General features: G+C 39.9%; 1 protein-coding gene and 1 long non-coding RNA gene across 11 annotated transcripts in view; both read right to left on the bottom strand.

The window, feature by feature from the left end:
* Nucleotides 1-14,531, bottom strand: part of SRPK2 (SRSF protein kinase 2) — a 227,473-nt gene that overhangs the window by 159,982 nt on the left and 52,960 nt on the right. The window lies entirely within an intron of this gene.
* LOC137228892 (uncharacterized) lies at nt 251-10,798 on the bottom strand. Its single transcript, XR_010945398.1, has 3 exons — nt 9,559-10,798; nt 8,946-8,981; nt 251-7,693 (listed from the first exon to the last, which is right to left on the bottom strand). It is a non-coding gene; the product is annotated as an uncharacterized lncRNA (long non-coding RNA).

The raw sequence follows: 14,531 nt of genomic DNA, 5'->3' as shown, positions 1-14,531 counted from the left end.
TCTTCCCCCGTCAGAATCCCTGCCCCTGATGTCTCACACCTCTCTAACCCTCAACCCACACTGCTGCAGTCAAGTTTCAAAAACAGCAAACTGATCCCACTACTGCCCTGCTTAAAGCCCTTCAGCACTGCCCCATTTCCTACGGCCACAGTACTTTGCTTTGGGGTTTGTGACCAGTCTCTTATAAAAATATAATGGGAATTATGGGCCACATGTCTCCCCAAAAGGCGCACACAAATTTTGCATACAGTCACATCAAGAAAACAATTTATTTAATGCCTTAAAATTCCAAACATAAGTAACAAAATTCCATCTCTAATTTCACAGAGAAATTAAAGGTTTCTCCAGGCAGGTCCACAACTATTTCCTGAAGGTTAGCAAAGTTTATTTTAACCAAAAAGCCATACATCAACATACAGATTATATATCCAAAAATATTTTAAGGAATTTAGGAACTTCAGAATGATAAACTTTCCCAGTAACTAAACATTTCATTTTATTCAAGCTTGTGCCATTAGCACAGTCATTCTGCTAATGTTCTTGGAAATTCAATTCATCAGCGCTTTGTATATGTTTTAGTTGTATATGTATGTATCAAAGTTTTTTAGGCTGTATCCTTAACCAGTCTCGTAGAAATATAAAATTGCAGAAACATGCCAGAAGCCAAAACCTCAAACTGTCTGCTGTCCACCTTCTACCAAAAGGCCAATCAGAGACAGATGTAGAGAGAACGGGGCGAGGCAGCACGCAGTCCATCCTTCCACTAAATCGGGGTTCTAATCCCAGGTGTCTCAAGGGGATAGCAGGCCTCCTGTAAGATGAGTGGGGTGGGAACAGCCATCACAAAAGAATGCTGACACAGGGTGGCCAGAGAGTCTCATTTTTTCAGAATACAGAAATAAGGAATTTTGGGCTTCCCTGGTGGCGCAGTGGTTGAGAGTCCGCCTGCCGATGCAGGGGACATGGGTTCGTGCCCCGGTCCGGGAAGATCCCACATGCCGTGCAGCGGCTGGGCCTGTGAGCCATGGCCGCTGAGCCTGCGCGTCCGGAGCCTGTGCTCCGCAACGGGATAGGCCAAAGCAGTGAGAGGCCGTGTACCGCAAAAAAAAAAAAAAGAAAGAAGGAATTTTATGTGAAACGTTCCAAGTTTCCAAGCATCATGAGGCACACAAACACATCCACAGGTGTGATCCGACCCACATGCACCATTTTGCACCTCATGATAGTGTAGGTCTTATTTATTCACTTAACAGACAGGTATGGCACCATGGTGCCAACACTGCACCACCCTTTCTTTGCTAGGCATGGGGACAAACAATGAAGAAGTCTCAGTCTACGTCCTCAACCAGTGGAGGAGAAAAGCACACAGACATACATAATGCCATAAACACTGTGGTCAGTGTAATTACAGAACAGGTAGAGGCCAGGAAGCAGTGAGTAAAGAATCCTGAATCAGCAGAGAAAGAGTGAAAGAGGTCAGGGCAGTCTTCTCCCGAGGGGACATTTGGCTAGTAGGACTGAGCCAAACAGCAAAAAAGTAGAGAGGCCAGGCTGCAGCTTTACATTTCTGATATAAAGAAATGTAAAGTGTGAGGCTAGGGAGGTGAGGCTGGAAGGTGCCCTGCTGGGTCCATGACCCGGATAGGACTGTGGGGGGGGATGCCAGCTGAATCACCTGAAGTTCAGGGCAGAGGGATGGACTGAACACAAACACAGAAAGCAGATCAAACCCTGAGGACGGATCATGTATCAACGTAGAGAAAGTGTATCAGCAAGTCTGAAAAATGCACTCAGAATTTTAATAATGTAGTAAAATTTTCTCCTTACTAAAGTAATGCATGTTAAATGGAAAAAACAGAAACCATCACATAAAAGAAGAAAATTTTACATCACCCATAATCCTACACCAACTGCTATGCATTTTCTTGCCATCTAGAAATATCCAATGACATTCTTCTGCCCAGTCTTTAATCTACTTATTTTTCCCTTGATTCTCATTTTTATCTGCTTAGACTTCTGTTTTGTCACATCCATTATAAGCTTCCTCAAACCTTTTGAGGAATGAAATGGAGCATAAAAAAACTAAGTTATGTCTCAGTTTAGAAAGCCAAACCCACCTTGCCACAAATAAGCAATATTTATGTCAACTGCTTCAGCCTTTTCACATAGCACAGGCCAAAAAGAGAGATATCTTTTATTCTTTTCCATCAGAGAACCCATGCACTAGGAGAGGCTTGGCTCTGCACGTAGTATGACCCTGCTTAACTGCCTTAGTTGACAAAAAAAACTTCAACAGAGGGCTTCCCTGGTGGCGCAGTGGTTGGGAGTCCACCTGCCGATGCAGGGGACACGGGTTCGTGCCCCGGTCCAGGGGGATCCCACATGCCGCGGAGCGGCTGGGCCCGAGAGCCATGGCCGCTGAGCCTGCGCGTCCGGAGCCTGTGCTCCACAGCAGGAGAGGCCACAACAGTGAGAGGCCCGCATACCGCCAAAAAAAAAAAAAAAAAAAACAAAAAAAAACTTCAACAGAAGTGAAGAGCTTTTTTGTGCATCAAAGAACATTATCAAGAGAGTGAAAAGACAATCTATAGAATGGGAAAAAATATTTGCAAATCATATATCTGATAAGGGTCTACTGCCCCAAATATATAAAGAACTCCTACAACTCAACAAAAAGACAACCCAATTAAAAGATGAGCAACAGACATTTCTGAAAAAAAGATAGAAATACGGCCAATGAGCATATGAAAAGAAGTTTAACATCACTAGTCATTAGGATAATGCTAATAAAAACTACAAATACTCCTTCACACCTATTAAGCTATCATCAAAAATATGGAAAATACGTGTTATAAAACAGCGGTCCCCAACCTTTTTGGCACCAGGGACCGGTTTCGTGGAAGACAGTTTCTCCACGACCGGGGCCAGGGGAGCGGGGGTGGTTCCAGTGGTAATGCCAGCAATGGGGGAGCAGCAGATGCAGCTTCGCTCGCTCACCTGCTGCTCACCTCCTGCTGTGTGGTCCGGTTCCTCGCCCACGGCCCAGTACCGGTCCCCGGCCGGCGGGTTGGGGACCCCTGTTATAAAAGATGTGGAGACACTGGAACTCTTGTATATGGCTGGTGGGAATGTAAAATGGTTTAGTCACTGTGAAAAGCGGTGTGGCCATTCCTCAAAAAGTTAAACACAGAATTCTCCCATGACCCAGAAATTCCATTCCATTCCTATATTCCATTCCATATACCCTCAAAGACCTCACAAGAGCTACTCAAACAAATCTTTGTACATACACGAATGTTCACAGTAGCCCTATTCTCAACAGCCAACAAGTGGAAACAACCCAAGTGTGCATCAACAGATGAATAAACAAACTGTGGTGTGTATATATGCAGTGGAATATTATTCAGCCGTAAAAAGGAATGAAGTCTGACACATGCTACAAATGGAACCTTGAGGACATTTTGCTAAGTGAAATAAGCCAGTCACAAAAAGTCAAATACTGTATGATTCTACCTACGTCAGGTAATTTGATTTGTTTCAAATTCATAGAAACAAAAAGTAGAAGGGTGGCTGCCAGAGACTGTGGGAAGAGGGGAATGAGGAATTGTTGTTTAATGGGTACAGAATTTCAGTTTTGCAACATGAAGAGTTCTGGAGACTGGTTACAGAAGAAAGTGAACGTATTTAACTGCACACTTAAAAATGGTTAAGATGACAAATCTTATGTGCATTTTGCCAATTTTTAAAAAAAATTTTTAAAGGAATGAAGTACTGATACATGCTACAAAGTGGGTAAACCTTAAAAACATTATCCTAAGTCAAAGAAGCCAGACACAAAGGTCACACATTGTATGCAATGTCCAAAACAGGCAAATCCACAGAGACAGACCGCAGACTGGTGGCTGCCAGAAGCTGAGGGGAGCAACCGCTAATGGGTGTGGGTTTCTTTACGGGGTGATGAAAATGTGCTGGGATTAGATCACAGCGATGCTGGCCCAACTGTGTGAGATCCTAAAAGCCATGAATTTTACAGTATGTGAATTATACCTAAATAAAAAAAGTGGGTTGGTTGGTTGGTTTTTTTAATGTAAGAAGCTGTTCTTGTGAATCTCGATGCCATATAAGACAATGAAATCAAAACTCTACTGGTCAAATGATATTACCAGACATTTCCACCTCTGTGAGTAACTGGCAGGTATCAGTTTTCTTAACACATAGTCTTTACCTTTTACTAAAGGAAACAGCAAAATGAGGTGGTGTGGAAGCAGCTTTGCTGCATGTGCACCCTGGCGCTCCCTGACACTCCCGGGGACCACGTGTGTGTGCGTGTGTCCACGCACCTGGGATCCACCCTCACTGCCCACACAGCTGCTCTACTTTGCCTCGTCCAACACCACAGACCTACCTCACCGCTGCGCCTCATCTCTGCTATGTTCTTCCGCCCTGCTGTCAACTTTCCTTTTATATCTCTGCAGCCAGGGCCCTATATATCAGGGCCCAGATACAATCTCTGCCTTTTTATTTCCAATGGTGCTTGTTCTCAGGAGTTGCTCTAGTTACTGACAAGTTTTATGACCTGTGATACTAGAAGAAGGGGTTAAAAAAGAAAGAAAAAACAAAGGAGGCAGTGAAAGAAAGACAAGGAAGGGATAGGAAGAAGAAACTGTTTCAAGTCACCACAAAAATAGAATCAAAGTCCAAAGATTAGGGGACACTCTGTTCAGCCAGCCAAAACAAAGCAAGAATACTCTAAGTGACTAAGGAATATAAAAGGCCAGCTACTGGGTGTCAGAGTCAGGCAGCTCAAAGAGAAGCAACAAGAAACAGAAAAAAGGGGGAAGCAAAAAAAGGCCTGGGGAAAGGCAACCCTCAAGGAAGCAAGTTCTCACGGTCAGAACAAATTCTACCCTGTGCCTACACCAGGGGACTTAGTCACAATGACAACTCAGCAGAGGCAGAGTATCACCCAAGACAAGCGGGAGTCAGGAAGAAAAATCTCAAGTGGTAGAGAAGCACACAGGGTAGTTCAGAGAGCTTCGAATCACTGAAAATGTAACATTCTGATGTTCCAAGGAGGACTACTTGTGTTACTCTAGACAAGTCGAAGCCTTGCTGCAGCTACGCCACTGGGACTATCAAAGCACCTTATATTTGTATGGTCCTTTCCAGTTTGCAAAGTATGTCTAATGTGCTCCTCACAATTACTCCAGGCAAAAGAGAATATCACCACCTTCAACTTCCAGATGGAAGGTCTTCTGACTGTACTAACCTCTCCATTACGTAATACTGTGTGACTCATCCTCTGACTGATGTCAGAGGAAGTATGCAGAGTAGGTCCACAAACTATGAATAAATAGGAAAAAAAAAAAAACTGGAGTGGAAGGCAGGAGAAACCAATGAAGAATGAACGTGGAGAGTATAAACAAAGAGCTTACGCTCTAAAAAATATGTAATATCTGCTATATACAAAAGAATATGTGTGTGTATATATATACACACACACAAACACACACACATACATATGCAAGTTAAACAGCACAATCGTAAAGCTAAAAATACTGGACCCCCAATATAAGAACTAAAACATTATTACTACTGTAAAAGGTATCCATCAGATTATCCTTGCCAAGACAATGAAGGGAGGGAGAGTAATAACTGTGGGACCAGACAGGAAGGAAAGAAGGTCTTGAGTTTTGTTTTTCTTTTAAATGAGGAAAGTATGAACAGAAAAAAAAGACAGTGAAAAGGGAAAGACTAAAGGTGTGAACTTCATCATCTACTGTAGCATGGTTAAAGTAATTTCCTTAAAATAGTTATTGAGCTCTTGACCATCCATTCAGGTATATCCATGATACTGATGATGATCTTACTATGTCTCTCTATCTTGGAGAGTGAAATCCTCATTAGAAGTAGCATGGACCCAGGTTCCAGACCGTGAATTATGGTATGGATTTTTAAAAGCTCAATGAGCAATGCTTCCACCAAAATGATAACTTGTCCAAATTTGTAATAGAGGTATTTTTCTTTCCCAAAAGAAGGTAGTACCTTGCCCCTCTCCATGCCCCCAGTAAAATTCTAACAACCATCACCTCAGGGAAGAATGCCAGAGAAGGTGCTTCTTCAAAGACCACAAAGCTTAGATTGAAAATTTGGGGCCTTTTACTTCAGAGCCAAGAGATTTCTTTCCTGCAGGTTTCACTGTAGGATAGGTTGAGATTTTAACCACAGAATTACTTTTATCATATGTAATTAGAGGAATTAGAAGTACACAGTCTCCCAAATCTTCATAAACTTAATTCCACCTTAAAGCTTTAAACACACAATCCTGAGCTCCATTTTCAACTGCTCTTTTAGGAGATGGTTCCTTCCCTACCCACAAAGTCATGTAACACAGCTCTACTCAATGACTCCATGCTTTGTTTGGGGGCCATAAAAGGCAAGATTTTTATCTTACAGACTCCAGGTACACAACAGCTAAAAACTATTCTGTTCACTGATGTCTAAACTAGTACATTCACTCACTATCATATCACCCTGTTTCATATTCTCAGAGCATTTACCTGAAATTAATTATTCATGGTCACTACTATATCCCTGGCATGTATTTGTTGTGCTGATCAATAACAAGTTAACTCTATTCCCCAGGAGTCTTCAGTGAGCCTCCCCTCTCTTCTAGACATCTCAGAATACGTGGCTCAATTCTACAGAGTGCACGTGGGTTCTGAAAGCAAGAGCTGAGGTCAGAACAGATGAACTCAGCCCTGTCACTTAAGAGCTGTGCTGAAGGAGCTCCTGCTGGCCATAGATGGAACAATTTATGCATCAATAAATATAATAATACACAAACATGTTTAAATCCGTAATTAATTCTTTTAGTCCTTTTGGAAGAAGCTAGTAAAATCAACTATTTCAAAAACGTTAAATAAAATTAGAGAATCAAGCATGTATACTAACTTGCCTATATGAACTGCACCTGATGTATCCAAACAGTTGAAATGGGGACCCTTTTCTATAAAATATTCCAGGAAAATAAAGAAAGAACGACAAAGTTACAACATCAGCATTTTGGAACACCTAATGAATTAATGGATGTGGCAATGGTCATCAGTGGCTGATAACATCACAAAAGAAGAGATAATCAGATATTACACGCCTTGAAAATTTTTAAAATTAAAACTTCTTTTTGCCAAAAATTAATAATTTTTTCTAAACCTGAGTAAAAAAACGGCAACAGACATGACAGGGATTGTGGGCATGGGGAGGCACAGAGTAGTGAGTCATAAGAATATGTGTTTCTTGAACTCTTATTTTTTTATATAAATTTATTTATTTGTTTATTTTTGGCTGTGTTGGGTCTTCGTGGCTGCGCCCAGGCTTCCTCTAGTTGCAGCGAGCGGGGGCTACTCTTTGTTGCGGTGTGCGGGCTTTTCATTGCGGCGGCTTCTCTTGTTGTGCAGCACAGGCTCTAGGTGTGCAGGCTCAGCAGTTGTGGCACGCGGGCTCAGTAGTTGCAGCACGTGGGCTCAGTAGTTGTGGCTTGTGGGCTCTAGAGCACAGGCTCAGTAGTTGTGGCCCACCGGCGTAGTTGCACTGCGGCATGTGGGATCTTCCTGGACCAGGGTTTGAACCCATGTCCCCTGCATTGGCAGGCGGATTCTTAACCACTGTGCCACCAGGGAAGTCTGAACTCTTACTTTTTAAAAGAGAAAAAACATCCAAATAGAAAGACAAAGTAAAAATACAGGAATTTACAAATAAAAAAAGAGAAACCACTAATAAATATAAAGGAGGAAAGTTTGACCTCATTTATAATCAAAGAAATGCAGATTTAAATAATGGCTTATTTGTTTCAATGGCATTGTCCAGAACTCAAGAATTTAATTGTATGACTTGACTTGTGAAAGTATAAGCTAGCAAGATGTTCCAAAGATCAATATGGAAACATGTTTCAAGATATATTTTTTAAATGATCCACTAACTTGAAATCTAGAAGTTTATGTTCCAGAAATGTTATGCTCATTACAGCATTAAATAAAATACCGGGGGGGGGGGGGACACATCATAAATGTCCAACAATAGGAACAATTAATAAACTGTTCAACTTTAGTAAAATTTCATTAAATAATCATTCTCACAAAGAATATTTAGAAAAAATACGCTTTAGAATATATTGTAAGACTCATAACAAAATGGCGTGACGGGTATATTAATTTTCTAATAAAGAAACAATTTATAAAGGAGACTAGAAAGATCAATACCAAAATATAATTAATCCCTATATACTGAAGTTAAGTATTTTTTTTTCCCTTTTACACTCCTTTGTAAGTCCAATTTTTTTTTTTTTGCAATGAACACGTATTACTTTCACATCTGGGAAAATAACACACCACACACACATACCATTAGCTAAAATGACTAAAAGGATTTTAATAACACTAACTCTACTATAAACTAGTTTCAGACCCTGGGCAATTCATTTAAGTTCTAGGGGCCTGCTTCTTCAGAGATAAAATTCAGAAACTTAACTAGGTGAATGGTTTTTCAACTGTGAAATCATGCATGTCAAGTGTTTCAGTACTTGGCCCAGAATGAACACTCAGTACATGTAATGCTGTCTATTACTATTAACCAAGGGCTCTCAGCAGTGGCAAACAGAACCTGCCAAGCAAGTCTGAGAATTCCAGACCCACGACTCTCATTTCAATCATTTGCCTTTTATGCTTTAAAAATTAGACTCCTGGATACGATTTCAATTCAAGAAAAGGTTTTACTGTTCTAAAACCTGACCAGATGATCCTTACAGTTTCTTGCAGTATTATGTCATTCTAAATATTACACAACTGTATTCTCATCCCTACAGAAAGCCTAGAAATATTCTTGATGAACACACAAATAAAAATCCAGTTTAACTGTATTTGGCATGATTTTAATATACTGTACCGTACTGTAATTCTGAGATTCTTTGATCATTTTCCTCCAACCTGTGTTCAAATTACAGACATTAGTTACTAAAACGTGTCTGAAATTACTTCCTAGTTGATATCCTGTAACTCCCAGCCTTTTTACACAGAGCAAACTGGTGTACGCTAAATAAAAAGGTATCTTTTAGGTAATCTTTAAAAGTGTGTCTCTTAACTTGACAGGAAAGCATTCTTTAAGCAGTGGAAACTACCTCTCAAATAACTATTCAGAAAGGACTGGAAAGCAGCATTAACTTGAGTAGTCTATCTGCTACTCAATCGAGACACTCTCAAGGACTAGGTAAAACACAATTATTTATTCACTTGTACAACGTTCCCTCCGTGTTAAGTCAGTCCTTCAGTACAAACTAGTACAAATAACTCTAAAAACCAGACAGCCCACCAGAGAAACTATGTTTCTGACTTCTCGTTTTGACAATATTTTATTCCTTGACCTTATTCCAATTTTACAAATGAGATCAAAGATCAAGTAAATATCAGTTGTTTCCATGGGCATCTTTCTAATTAAGATCCCTATTATTCTTAATATCAAAATGTTAATGATGAGAAACAAGGATAGGGCAACAGTTAACCTGACCTTTGGATTAGACTTCCTCATTCCAGGATCCATTACATCCATTTGGAGACACGTTTGGCTCACGGAAGAGCATATGGACTTTGATTTCACCCAGGGTTTAATTCCAGCCCATTGGCCACTATTTACTAGTTCTATGACATTAGGCAAGCTATTTAACCTCTCAGGATCTGGTTACCTAATACTCAAATAAGGGAAAACAATAGAATTACAGGGCAGTCAAGAGTCTTAAATGAGAATAAATAATAGTAAAGTCGTAAGTATTTGTTCCCTCCCCTTATCCATTATAGTTGAAAATTCGACTCGGATTTGACTCTCTCTTTTTTCTGGGGGGAGGAAGAGCTACCACAGCAATTCAATAGTGGGGGAGTCCATCCCTCCCAGCAATTCTCAAAGTACGGTTCACAAATCCGAAGAAATCCACGAGATCAAACCACTTTCATAATGATACCAAGATACTGCCTTTTTCACTGCTGACATGTGCACTGACAATGTAAAAGCAACAGCAAGTAAAAGCGGTGATACCGTAGCACCAGTCAAGGCAGTGGCCCCGAACTGCACTAGGAGTCACTGTATTCTTCACTGACAAGGACTTGCAGTTAAGGCAATGCCAGTTTCACTTAGGAGTGTTCTTAATAAAGGAGTAAAACATATTAATTTTTATTAAATCTCAACCCTGTATACATAGTCTCTTATAAAATAGGAAGCACTTGTACTGCATCAATGGATGTTTTAAGGAAAAACACTTGGCAGTTGTTTTAGATTTGAGTAGAACTAGTCCCTTTTTCCAGGGAACACCTTCCTTACTTGACTGACAGACAAGCAATGATTATTCAAACTTGGGTACCTGGCAGACACATCCTCAAAAATGAATGAAATGAAGCTGTCGCTTTAAAGAACACAACTGACACAAGGACACAGCATGGGCTTAAGAATTTTTGCATATATTTTAGCCAAAGTAACATATTCCAACAGACTAAAGGCAGAAGTGTAAGAATCTGGCTTTTAGTAAGCCAAACATTAAAGAAATTTTTAAAATGTAAAACAATGTCATTCTAATTTTTGTTTTGAAAAACTTCTATTTCTTCATTTAAAAGTACGCTATTTGGGGCTTCCCTGGTGGCACAGTGGTTAAGAATCCGCCTGCCAATGCAGGAGACACGGGGGTTTGAGCCCTTGTCCAGGAAGATCCCACATGCCATGGAGCAACTAAGCCTGTGCGCCACAACTACTGAGCGTGCGCTCTAGAACCCCCGAGCCACAATTAATGAAGCCCGTGTGCCTAGAGCCTGTGCTCCGCTACAAGAGAAGCCACCGCAGTGAGAAGCCCGCGCACCGCAATGAAGAGTAGTCCCCGCTCGCTGCAACTAGAGAAAGCCCGTGCACAGCAACAAAGATCCAATGCAGCCAAAAATAAAAAATAAATTTAAATAAATTTTTTTAAAGTATGCTATTTATGTTAACATGGAATGGGTTTACTATTTATTCTTTTAAATGAATTAATTTTTCTCAATTTTAATTTCTAATACAGTAACTATAATAGATATAAACCAAATCAAAAGCTCTCTGATATCAATCTTTAAGAGTCTAAAAGAGTCCTGAGAGCAAAATGTTTAAGAATAACTGTAAAGTTCCTTAATTCAAGCTATTTAAGTAATCAAAAATGTCACTTAACACTTTAGCCTTTTATATTCTTTCTGTCACATCCTTAATAAAAAGAACTTTACTAACTTTACGTTTAGTTTACCCTTCAGCTGTCAATATGCTCTAGCTTAATGAACCTTTTTATTGGAGATATGCTTCCCCATCTCTTTTGAGAACGTAAGTAAAGCTCTGACTCTAGAAAACAGAACTCGAGCACTACAGAATGCATGCAATTTCTGGGCTCAAGGATAATGTCCTTCAGGCTCTGCCACTAGACCTTGGTATAAAATCCTGGCACTGGACAGCTGTGAGGTATCAGTATTTCACATGTCCAGTTTTTAACTACTGTACTCCAAAGAGAGTCACAAATCAAACGATTGCTAGCCAATTTATAAAAGATTAATTTACATGCATGAGTCAAATTCATGTTTTAAAACAAAACCCAGGCAATATTTTCAAGTAGACCAGGAGTCAAATCTCAACTAAAATAAAACACAAATCCAAAAGAGTGAAAATGAAATGTGTCATATATAAAAGACTAATTCACAGTATTTCAAAACTGACTGAATGCCACAGTCAAGAAAAATGTTCACAGTATCACCTTTACATATCTCTAATTTCTGGGAAAATGCAACTAATATATTATTTAAAAATTCTACACATGTGAATCTAAGACAAAATTTTTCATCACTGCAAACGTCCTTTTCAATATAGCAAAGAGTTACAATCAAAATAGAATTACCTACTATTAAACACTAGGCACTCAGAATACAGGGATTTAAGTACAACAGCCTCCAGGTATTTGTGGCTTTATGAAAAATTTTTAATATTCATTAGCAATATTATTAAGGTTTAAAATTACCTTCTGTCTTTTCTACATTCTTAGAAACTTTTTAAGAAACATATTAATGATTAACTTTAACAAGCTTTGGTTTTGACTTTCAACATGCACTCCCCCCCCCCACCACCACCCCCCACGCCACGAGGCATGTAGGATCTTAGTTCCCTGACGAGGGATGGAACCCGTGCGCTCTGGAGTGGAAGCATGGAGTCTTAACCACTGGACCACCAGGAAAGTCCCTCAATATGCACTCAAATTTAATCCAAGAAGGGGAGAAACATAAGCTGCTTTTTACACTTTTTCCAGTTTTTTCCCCCCAAATAATCAACGTCTTTTTCTAGTAATCCAGTTCATCAAATCTTTACATAGTTATATATTTTTTTATTTGCAATGTTGTCTGCTGCTTGATTTTGCTGTTTAAGACAAATTATTTTTCAAAAGAGTAAAGCAACATCTATGCTTTAAAACACACACACACACACACATTCACTCTCTCTCACAATCACACAAACACCCACACACATCCCTAACAAGGTACAAGAATAAACCTTTTAAGCCAATATTCGTATTTTGCTCAGCACCTCTCTCCTTAATTCCTTAAATTCCGCCAACACAAAAATTTTGCGAACTTAATTATTTGGAAGACAAAAATGGAGGAGCTACATATGCAAAATGTTTGTTAAACAAAACATAAAGCAAATGTATCAGTATAATTTCTTTACTGTTTCTCACTTTAAAAAGCACATTAATTACCCTGAGAATAAATTACAGAATAAACTATAAGTTTTCAGAAAAGGGAGCCAGTAAGCCCACTTCCACATTACTCATCTACAAAAGGCATACTAAATAGAGCTTATAAGAGGACTCAATGGTCAAAATAAAGTCAGAACTAATTTAACTATCTAATTTAAAATAGTTATAGTTAAAGCTAATTTTTTAATTTATTTATTTATTTATTTATATTTTTGGCTGTGTTGGGTCTTCGTTGCTGCACACGGGCTTTCTCTAGTTGCGGGGAGCGGGGGTTACTCTTCGTTGCGGTGTGCGGGCTTCTCATTGTGGTGGCTTCTCTTGTTGCAGAGCATGGGCTCTAGAGCGCAGGCTCAGTAGTTGTGGCACACAGGCTTAGTTGCTCCGCATCATGTGGGATCTTCCCAGACCAGGGATCGAACACGTGTCCCCTGCATTGGCAGTCGGATTCTTTTTTTTTTTTTGCGGTACGAGGGCCTCTCACTGTTGTGGCCTCTCCCGTTGCTGAGCACAGGCTCCAGACGCGCAGGCTCGGCGGCCATGGCTCACGGGCCTAGCTGCTCCGCGACATGTGGGATCCTCCCGGACAGGGGCACAAACCCGTGTCCCCTGCATCGGCAGGCGGACTCTCAACCACTGTGCCACCAGGGAAGCCCCGGCAGGCGGAATCTTAAGCACTGCGCCACCAGGGAAGTAGGGAAGTCCCTAAAGCTAATTTTACTTTCAAGTGAGAAATCCCCATTTATCACCCAAAATGAGACTGTCCCCCTCCCCAAAACCTTCTCACATACAGCTCCTAGTTGGAAGTAAATTCTAGATAAGCCTATACACATACACACAGAAGTAAAAGTTTGCACCCAAGCCCATTCAATGGAGAAAGAAGTCTCTTCAATAAATGGTACCTGGGCAACTGGATATACACATTCCAAAAAAACTTAAGCTGGACTCCAACCTTACACCATAAACATAAATTAACACAAAATGGATCAACAACCTAAATATAAGAATTAAAACCATAAAACTCATAGAAGAAAACGTGGTGGGGGGGGGCAGGGTAGACACTCAGGACCTTGATTCTGGCAACAGATTCTGAGATTATAAAAACAAAAGCATGTTCCAGAAAGGAAAAATAGATCAACTGGACTTTATCAAAATTTAAAACTTTTCTGCATCAAAGGAAATTATCAAAAAAGTGGAAGACAACATACAGAAAAGAAAATATTAACAAACCTCATATGTGATAAGGGTCTGATACCTAGAATATATAACAAACACAACCACCAAAAGACAATCCAGTTAAAAACTGGGTAAAGGACTTGAAGAGACATTTCTCCCAAGAAGTACAAGTGATCAACAAGCACAGGAAAAGATGCTCAACATCATTAATCATTAAGAGACTGCAAATAAAAACCACAATGAGGTATCACTTCATACCCACAAAGATGGCTATAAATTAAAAAAAAAAAAGAAAAAGGAAAAGGAAACCAACAAGTGTTGGTAAATGTGTAGAGAAAACCCTCACACATTGCTGGGAGGAATACCAAATGGCACAGCCTCTGGGGAAAAGTTTGTGATTCCTCAAAAAATTAAACACAGAATTACAACAGGACCCCAGCAGTTCCACTCTTAGGTATATAACCCAAAGAAGTGAAAACTGGTACTCAAATACATATACATATGTTCATAGCAGCACTATTCATAACAGCCAAAAGGTGGAAACAACCCAAATATACATCAATGG

This window comes from Pseudorca crassidens, chromosome 8 (genome assembly GCF_039906515.1).
Source record: "Pseudorca crassidens isolate mPseCra1 chromosome 8, mPseCra1.hap1, whole genome shotgun sequence".
NCBI lineage: Eukaryota > Metazoa > Chordata > Mammalia > Artiodactyla > Delphinidae > Pseudorca > Pseudorca crassidens.
This window is presented reverse-complemented; position numbering and strand designations above follow the sequence as displayed.